The sequence below is a fragment of the Excalfactoria chinensis genome, chromosome 3 (genome assembly GCF_039878825.1).
Source record: "Excalfactoria chinensis isolate bCotChi1 chromosome 3, bCotChi1.hap2, whole genome shotgun sequence".
Taxonomy (NCBI): Eukaryota; Metazoa; Chordata; class Aves; order Galliformes; family Phasianidae; genus Excalfactoria; species Excalfactoria chinensis.
In genome coordinates, this window is record NC_092827.1 from 63,716,098 (window position 1) to 63,726,383 (window position 10,286).

The window sequence follows — 10,286 nt, forward strand, 5'->3', positions numbered from 1 at the left end:
CAGTTGTCAGCAGAGCCTTCTAGTAGGATGATATTGGGCATTTTTGACATATCTGAAAGAATATGCATAGACTTGTTATTACTGTCCATTGCCAGGACAGCATCAAGCTGACATGATCTCATTCCTCCACAAGAATAGAGCCTTTAACCTAATATTGAGGATTAAAAGTAAATTGTGGACAAATTCTGTACTAGTACTGCCTTGCCATCATCATTTTGCTGTTCATTCCAGCGCTCTCTCATCAACCCCTTCCATTCCTTTTCCAAAGAAGGCTGTACAAAAATCAGAAAGATCTGATGAAGTGATTGAAACAACTACTTGCAAGGGACTTGTTACAATTTCTTCAGCTAAGGAGGTAAACCTGTCTTTCCTGAAAGGAGTATAAATGAGATCCATTGGTAACAGGTGTGCTGCTCTTTTGGTTTAGAGACAAGGAGGTGCATTGATCAGTCACACAGGTAACAGGCCAAAATGGAGGTGAAGGATGTATTTTGTCCTGGACAAGACTGTCTGGAGAATACAGGTAACAAGTTTCACATTTTTTTTTTTCTAGAGACTGAACTGGCTGAGACAGCAGCTGTATTACCTTGAATTAAAAATATCTCATTGACTGTTGTAATCTGTAGGTCTGTCAATTGCTCAGGTCTGTCAAGTTACACCATCATATTTGTACTAGCTTGGTATCTGAAGAGTTACCTCTGCCATTAGGATAGATAATTAAAACGATATCAGATAGCATGCACATAGCATAATATTACTGCTAGGTTGGCAATTACTAAAGAACTTTTTGATGCTGTTTCCTGTGTCTCCATTCTCATTGAGTAGTATCTTTTAATTTAAAATAAAAGCCATTAGCAATACTATGTCCTAAAATGCTCAGAAACTGGACTTACTCATATTTTGTTTGGTTGCCAATAGCTTTAATCAGTTACCTTTTCTGAATCATCAGTGTGACTAATACCCTTGTGAGGCCACCTAGAATAGGCTTCCTCTGAAATAATTTGTTTTGTTCCTCCTGAAGTACCTCTGACCTAAAAAGACATCTTTGATAAATGCTTTTGGTCTTCCGTTGCTTTGTAGTCCACACTGAATAAATAAGACAGGTAAATAAAAACAGTATATTTCCTTGGGGCATTGTTAAGAGTTCTGCTTCAAGGAGCAGAATTTGTCATCTCTAATGCAAAATAAAATTAGGTAAGAGACTTGCCCAAGACACTGTTCTAAAGTAGTGACAGGATTACGATCAGTCACCTGAATCCCAGTACCAAGATTTACTCACTCAAGATAAAATAATCCTAACTTCTATAGTCCCATCAAACTGGATTTTTCAGGTTCTTCTAATTTGGAATATTAATGTGTCATTCTAAATATTTCACCCCATTCTTCCCTCCTGGTATTCGTCAGTTGCCATATTTCCAAGTATACTGACTTGTCAAAAATAATTAGTTGTCAAAAAAAAAAAAGTTTTAATTCATTAGAATTGCAGCTTGTTCTTAGGTATGGAAAACAAAAGTGGTCTTAGGTATGGAAAACAAAAGTCCTACCAGACTTTTCCTTTGGAGCCAAAAAATCTTTCTGTTTATGGGGCAGACTGCAAGGAAAGTCTTTCCCTGTGGGGTTTTTATGAGGAGAATATTAAGGACATTTTAGGTGATGTGTTCTTTGATCAGGTTCAGATTCTTTGGGAAACGAGTTTTATCTAATAAATACATGTAAATCTAGTAGATCTTGTTAGAGATTAGTCAGGTGTTTGTGTACTATCAGTAGTTTGAGAATGTGTGATAGGAACCTAGTGATTCTGTTTTTAAACTAACAATGAAAAATTTCAGTGAACACCACAGCTTCATGTGTCTGTTTGCTGTGATCTGACAGTAGCTCACACCAATGCAGTAAAGGGTGATGAGCATCTTAGGACACTTATTCTCATGCATGTAACAAGACAAGCATTTCCTTAGAGGAAGTATGAATGTAAGTATTTTCTTTCCTCACCTTTGTGTGAGTACCTGCCAGGGAAAAGGAACTACTGCAACTAAAACTCACTTTGCTCATGTGCTTCTTCTAATCTAGTACACAAATAAAATGTTTTTTGTTGGATTGGCACCTTGCCTGACAAAATCATCTGTGCGAGGAACTCTGAACTGGTTTTGCAGAAGGGAAACAACTAGGAGGAAGCAGAATGAGGGAAGAGAAGAATGCTCACTGAGGAAAGATCTTCTATACTCATAAGAACAATTAAAAATTCTTTATTCCTGTGCCTTATGAGTACATATATTAGAGCAGCTGTCCTCTGTTTTTGTTTCATCATTTAAGTGACACAGCTGCTGAAAACTATGGGCAGAATTAGTCACTGGTATGCAGTGTGGTTGGAGAGACTGCCTCTCTCATAGTTTTATGTCCTTATATTGTGGCACCGAAAGCTTCATGCAGTGCTCAATGTGAGGCCATGCAGAATGGAGCTGGGCCTGATGTACCCCAAAGTATGGATGGCCATTTGTGTTGTCAAGGCACACTGCTGGCTCAGATTCAACTTGCTCTCAGCTTGAACCTCAGATCCCTTTCTGCAGGGCTACTCTCCAGCCTCTCACCCTCCAGTCTTTCTATACATCCAGAGCTGTTCAATCCCAAGTGCAGAATCAGGCACTCACTCTGGTTAAATTTCATACAGCTGGTGATTGCCCAGTCTTCCAGTCTAAGTGAGACCTCTCTGCCTTCAAGGGTGTCTGAAAATGTTTCCCGATTTATCTTGGCAAAAGCCCTGGGACCACATCACTGATTACCAAGTGGATGAACATTTATTTATTTATTTATTTATTTATTTATTTATTTATTTCCTTTCAAAGTTTCATTGTGTACTGATTAGGACAGGGAGAAGGAAAGCTCTCATGATAGTTGCAGAAAATTCCTGTAGTGGAGAGAGTCCTGGGGTGCCCAGATCTCTCCCTTCCTATGTATGTATGTTAGGCTTCAGTTTCCCAAGACCATAAAAAGCATTAATTAAATTTAAGAAAGGGGAAGAGAGAGTACAGCAGGGAAAAAAATCTATGGGAAAAAACATGTGTATGACATGCTGTACTGTCAGTTAAGAGGGTACAGCCCTGCTCCTTGTGCAAGCTCAGATCCTCCCATAAGGCCTCCTAAGCCCTCCAAACCATTCATGTGAGAGAGTGGGATCAAGAGCTGCTAAAATTGAGCACAAGTTTCACATTCCTCTGCTTTCAGACAAGCATGTATTTGTTCAGGCTGCTTTAAATTACTTTTCATTGATCTGAATGTTTCATACTCAAGCTAAAATATAAAAAGGTCACATACAGTAATTAAAAATATATTCTCCTTGTGAAAACTGAGAGGAAATTTAAACTTTAATTAAGTCAGAACGAAATACGAAAAGCATCATTTTCCTATTCAGCAGCTTTTCCTTAAATGTAATTTGCTTTAGGCACACACACTCAGGGATACAGAAGTACATTTATTTGCTCTTTTAAGACTATTATTAAATGTGGCACTTTTTTCTCTCTCTTTTTTTTTTTTTTATTTTTTTTTAATATATCTGTGTGTAATCAACAGAACTTTCAATTTATTCATCTTCGCAAAGTTCTCATTGCTGGTAATGATAAATGAGCTGAAGAAAATGTAATAAAGTACTGCAAACTGTTGTAATTTTGTGATTTTAAGAAGGTGTGTACGTGAGTTGGGACAGGTCAGTATAAAGATTTTAGTAGTGGTATGGCTATAATATAGATGTTTGAAAGCAAGTATTTTAGATTCTTAGTACACTATGTTGTGTTTGTTGTTTGTGTTTTTTCTATAAGTATAACCTATGCAACTTACTTCCCACAATGGAATGGCTTTAGTTGATATAGGACCTTTGACAAACACTCTGAAGTATTTTTAAACAAATTTAATAAAATTTGCCAGTCTCCACTTCTGTTTCCCTATCTCAGACTCTCCTACTTTCTGACAACCTGCAAACAGGACTTTTCTTCAAAATCAATCCCAGGCTTCTACATCCTCATTCTTCTTTCAGAGCATTTCACCAGCAGGATGCTAATGCCTATATCTGCATGTTTTGTTTTAAGAAGGTCTATTCTTTTGCTTTGTCATGTTCTCAGTTTCCGTTGGAAGATGTAAAATCTTACCTCAGTTATGAAGGAGATACTTGCCAAAATTAATCCTAGGGGAATTTCTGAAAATATCCCTTCTTTCTTGCCTGTGACCCAGGGGTAGCTGACACCTTTTTCTTATCTAGGAATTGATTGAAGAGAATCTGTTATTTTTACAGCTGTCAAATGAATCCGACAATATTTGTCCTCATGTTCCAAGGCATGCTGCAGAAGACAGATGCTTTATCCTTTTGTTTTCCTGATCTCAGATCCCCAGGAGAATAAAGAGAATTAAAGAAAATGCAGAAAAACTTTAGCATTGGAGGTTTCAGTATTATTAAGGGATTTAATATATCATAATTGCTCAAGACTTTGTTATTTCTTTATCATTCTCTTTTTCTCTCACTATAATTAAGTTCACTGTGAAATCTAGATAAATATGACATTTAATGCACTCCTGTTCTTGGTGCTCTTGAGACATGAGATTACAGTTCCTACATCACTTTGGCCTACCACAAAATGCTACGTTCAGTCTGCATCTTCCAAATCTTCCTAGCTCCCTGTCTTGGTTGCTAATAACTTCATATACATGTAAGTATATATACTTGGCAACTGTGTGATACTTGTCATCAATTAAGTGCTTAATGGGCCTCAGTTAATGAAGTCCAGTCATTATGTTTTGAGGCAGTAAGGGCTGACTGCAATACTGAAAAATGGTGAAATTGAGGTACAGAGGTTCTAAGCCTCAGTCTTGCAGTGTGCTCAGGTACCTCAAAGCCTGGTTTTGCATTATGATTTCTCCAAGGGAAAAATCTATCTGGAGAAGTTTTTAGCCCCTTACACAGCCCTATCTTATGTTTGTCTCCTTTTCCTCAGTCACACCAATTCTGTTGTTTGTGAGGCTTTCTTGAAAGCAGGTCATTAGCAACGTGTTGCAGAGAGTATGTCCTGTCCACATCTTAAGAACTGATACCATGTGGAGTTTTTCCTTGTTAGAGACAGAATTAAAGCCAGGACTTTGCTCACAGTGACAGGGTGATGGTCCCTTCAAAAGAAGTATGGGCTTCTTGCTGTGCATTCATAGGAGGAGACAGGCAACCTTTTGACTGTCTAAGGTGAATAAATGTTTTGTAAGGGTAAAACAAACAAAGCAAACAAAAACCTTTCCAGATTTCTTTCTTCTCTCTCTCTCTCGCTTTTTTTTATCTGAATTTCTTCAGTGACCTCCTTAAACCATGACTTGACAGGGGACAGGGGGAAGTAAAAGTTATTGCCTGAGATTGAAAAGAGCACAAGAAATTTATTAACAGTCTTTGCCAAAAAAGAAATTATATCTTGGAATAATTTCAGTGGAGATTAATGGGAGTTCAGTATAGAAAAAAACAGGAGGCTCTCAACCTAGGCAGCATGAATGCAGATCTGTCCATATTAGGTCAACATGAATACTAAAACCACTCTGTTCTCTAGCTGGTTACAGCTCCCTGCTTAGCAACTTAGCGGGCTGTGATATGAGGTACTGCACTTGACCTGCCACTTAAGGTTGGAATCCTGGCTCCCCTAGTAAAGCTAGGGCAAACTCCCATGCAGCTGGCATGTCACACTATGTACACTACAGTGTTAATGTGGGGAGTTGGCTTGATGCACTGTTTCTTGTAATTTTTATTTCTGCCTTCCCCATATAGCTTTTAATAAAGGACATGGTAATGAGGCCTGAATGGCATTTATTATTCAGACAGTGTATCATAGCCTGATGGATTGGTAAGAACATGTCTCGGCTCCATACCATTATACTGTCCTTATTTAGGGATATTTTTCTTAAGTAAGGGCTGAAACATGACACTATGCAAAGCTTTCAGGCTTACCTCGTAAGGAGCATGTGCCACTTGTGCACACCCCAGAGGAGACTGTCTTCCCCCAGTATTCCTCCCTTTATTCAGATTTCACATGCGGCACGTATCAGAGCATGATGGCTGAGTCTGCATGCAGGAAAAGATCCATAAAGATACAGATGTGCTAGTTCTCTCATTTCTTTACTTTTAAAATATTTTAGAGTTTATTTCACAGGGAAATCAGCCTATTTGTGTATTGCTATTTAAGCCTGAGGACATATGCAGGACTTACCTCTAGATCAGTTCATCTAATTTATATTTCGAGTCCTAGTAATTTGATTTTCTTTCTTTTTATCAGACTTGTCATACTGCTGTAAGAGCTGAGCTCTCTCTTTTAATGGGGTCTGAGCGAGATGCTTGTCCTCTTGCAGAAATGCCACAGGCGTCTCTGGCCAAAATAAAGCCATGGTGGCATGGTCAGTTACTGCATCAGGAAAAACCTCAAAGTATGTTTATTTCTGTGAGTGGGTGATGCAAAAGGATTGTAAGAGCAAACTGATAGCAACAACTCAGTGCCTTCTGTCAAGTGAAAGAAAAATGTACTTTGATCCTTTGGGAAATGCATTTGGACATAGCTAGTCATGGAATATTTAAAGAAGCCTTGGGGAGAACTTCTGGTGAGAGAGTTTAGTTTGCAACCACTACCAGCGGTGGCTGCAAACTGTCACATTTATTCTTCCTCTCCTGGGGAGAAGAAAAACAATGCCTGTTTTCAGTGACGGTGGGGGCTTACCCTGTAAAGCAACTTTATCTGTGACTGTTGTGCAGTATTTGTGGGGAAGCAAAACAGAGCAAATCAGATTTGTTTACAACAAATAGGACTTGCTCCTTGGAGGCTGTCATGATGCAGTTTTCCCAGTTCAAAATGAAGCTAATTGGCTCCCACCTACTTACCAGAGTAAGGCTCTGTGATTTCAGTTGTGTCACCTGCTGGAAGTGACTAGAAGCCCGCAGATGTATTCAATTCCTCAGGTAGTGTTTTTTTATCCTTTTAAATGAGTTTTTGTGTGAGGAGGTATTTGACAGAATATCCCCGGTGCAAGATAAATAGTTTCCCTGTGTTCAGGACTAATTATCCTCTGGGACATAACAGACCAAACAGCTAGATGAGCCAGACATAAAATGGTATCTTGTAGCTATAGTGGGAAGTAGGCAGTTACATTCCTACCATACACGATTAGAAGGCTATTGAGCTTCTTGCTGAAGGAAAATGACCGGCTTTCTCATACAGAGCTTCCACAAATAAATACGTGTGCACTGCAGCAGCGCTCTCTCTCTGTCTTGCCTATGTAGATGTACAGCACCAGCAGCTGTTGCTGGCCATACATATTTCAGACCAAATGTGTGTATAGGGCACAGCTGAAGAGAGAACTTTCTGTGAGTGTGGTGATGCACGTGACTGTCATTTTTACATAACATCCGTATTTAAAATATGCATATCTTACTGCATAATTAGACAGCATGCTTTAGTTCTGCCCTACAAATCCTGGAATCAAATTTTTTTTTTTTTTTTTTTTTTTAGCTTTTGTCCAGTGCACAAGATCTTTCTCTGTTTTCTCTCTAATTTAGTTTTCCTCAGTTATTTTTCACTGACATTTAGTACGATGGTTGAGGATCCAGATTGTGACTGGAGGCTGAATGGTTAATGTGCATTTAAATTGCTTTTTGAGCAAAACCAACCAGAAATCTCATGAGAATTCCAGGGAAAAGTTAAATCTTGCTGGTGTTTTTTGTTTTTTTCCCCCAGCCAAAGCTCCTGTTAAAGACAGCTGTAATTTTGCCTGAATAAGGACCACAGGACCTAGCCAAATCTTGCAGGATAAAAGGTTTGTATGCTTTTAAACTCTGGATAAGCATCTGAACTCTCTGCCACATTCCTAAATTAGATCATTCCCAGTGTGAGCCCTGCTTCAGGAGAAACCTTTCCAACCACGCTGATGGGCTTCCTCAAGGCACACAGGGCTGTGCTGAGCTCCCTGGCCAGTCGGACCTGGAGACACTGCCATCTTGCAGCTGGGGAATGGTAGAGAGACAGAGGCAGGTGGAGAGAGCAAACTACAGAGCATGTCTGAGGCCTGTGTTTCAGCACATTGGATTTGCTGTGGGTTGCTTGGACCACAGGCATTGCGGTGTCTTCCCCAAGTATTGTATTGTACAGTGCAGGCTGGAGGTGATGAAAGCACAAATTGCTGTGGCTTGGGAGGAACGCGTGCAAGCTATTGGTTGGCTGAAGGCACGCCTGGCTGACACTGCTATTTATATCTGGGGGAGATAGAGTATAACAGCACACAGCACCTGCATGTAGCCTGCCCTGGCTGTTTGGAAGGCACGTGCCTTCTGAGGGCAGTTTATCTTCTACTCCTTCCTGGTGCAGTTCTGAAATTCTCTATTTGCTAATGATAACTCGCTTTTGTCTGCTAAAGCTGGGGCCCAAACGAGAGCACAGTGGTATACCTGGTGATCCACTCCCCTTCTCCGAGGGCAGAATGAATAAATCCGCAACACATTTCTCTAAAAGACAACTTGGACGTGTTTATTGCTGAAGCTGCCAAAGAAAGAAACAGAAAAAGGAGAGAGGACCCAGTGGCTTCATGCTCAGAACAGCATTTTAACCAGCTGTTGCTTCTGAGTGCTTGGAGTGTGTGAAAGCCAGTCCTGTGTGATGGAAGGAGCCACCCTTGCTGCATGGTCCCTGCAGGCCTCTGAGACTGTGCCATAATGGGAGTGGAGGAGCTGTCTCCCAGCATCCCAAGAATCCCTATATTTTAAGCGAGCGTTGCAAATGCGGAGGTGGCACTCATAAATAACAATTCTCAAAACAGTGTATCTGCAACTTGTGCATTCACATACTGCAGTCACACAGCTATGAATTTTCTGATTTTTGTCACACTCTGATAAGATTAAAAAAACACACTTATATTCGATCCTGCTGACTGGTTGCAGAAGTAATTTCTCATTCAATTGAAATCCAAAACTTCGGAGATTTCATGTCCACTGGGATGGAAAGTAATTTATCAATTCCCATTAGCTTCAGCCACCAATCACGGAAGTTTTTATTTTCATTTTAGCAAAAAGGATAATGTATGCCACCTACATTTCATACGTTGACGGGGATTTCAGAAAGCAAGCAGCTAAAGCTGGGCCTTCTGCCTGTTTGGAAAAAAATACCCTTTTTCTAAAGAAAACAGGACTTTATATTTGTTCTGCAACTTTTACGAGAAGAAGGATTCAAAAGTCAATACCTGGATGTTTTGAAATGTGCCCTTTTTCATTTAGTTTGAGCAGTTTTGTTGGAGCCTGTAGCTTTTCAAGCCTCATATTTTTCTATGTGCACATCTGCATTTCTTTTGGGAGTTGCTCTTCTAATACACAAACATTTACTAATGGTCTTACAATGACTGCAGATTACATTTTTTCCAAGGACTACAGGCAGAAAATGGGAGGCTGCCAATCCCTTATAAAAACAAGAACAGTGACACGAACTGCGTTTGGTTCTTGTAAAGATAAAGAAAATAGAAGAAATGCAAAAAAGAGGCATGATAGTTGCGTTAGTTCCCTGAAATTCCTATGGCAGAACATTTGGAAGAAAGAGAGACTTGCTATTAGTCAACTGTATTGATTTCTGCCACTAAGGAAAGTGGGAGAAAAAATATTTACTGTGCTAGACTGCTTGAGCTTTGAACCAGTTCATACTGAAAATTGTCTCCTGTGGACTTCCTCCCCCTGGCTTTTCCTCTGCAGAAGGGAAGACTGGAAGGGGCATCAGTTCAGAACAATGAGAAGCAGTTCCTGTTGCCCGCCAGCTGCTGCGAGGGAGGTATGCTCTCTGCCAAAAGAGTTGCCTTTTCCTTGCTGTGAGCAGTAGGTCACAAAGCCATTTTCAGATTCACAGCAGATCAAATATTACTATGATTTCAAAGTGATCATTGTTTTTAGATCTGGTTCATCTAAATGATCTTCTCAATTACTGTGATTTGTTGCAGGCATAATAGTCAAAATAGACAAACTCCCAGTTCTACTGTTTCAAGCTCCTTAATATACAGGCTGAATTTTACAACAAATCATATTATTTTGTGTTTGGAAGATCTGGAACAAGTATTGCTTTCTGGCTTCTTTTCAGTGATGTTTTTCTGTTTTGTGTGCGAAGATATTATTTAAACATTCGCTTTTTGTCTCCTTAACAAAATGTAAACCAAAAGCAAGCTCACCCATTTCAATGAACTCTTAAATGTGAAGGTTGATAAATGGATAGATGTATTTTTATAGTGTAGCTCTACTCACAAGAGTGCCTTTGTAA

At 39.5% G+C, this 10,286-nt stretch overlaps 1 long non-coding RNA gene across 1 annotated transcript; it reads left to right on the forward strand.

Annotated features, from left to right (window-relative positions):
- The first annotated feature begins 410 nt into the window (after window positions 1-410).
- On the forward strand, window positions 411-8,884 carry LOC140250485 (uncharacterized). Its single transcript, XR_011903180.1, has 3 exons — window positions 411-523; window positions 7,737-7,815; window positions 8,413-8,884. It is a non-coding gene; the product is annotated as an uncharacterized lncRNA (long non-coding RNA).
- The last annotated feature ends 1,402 nt before the right edge of the window (window positions 8,885-10,286 follow it).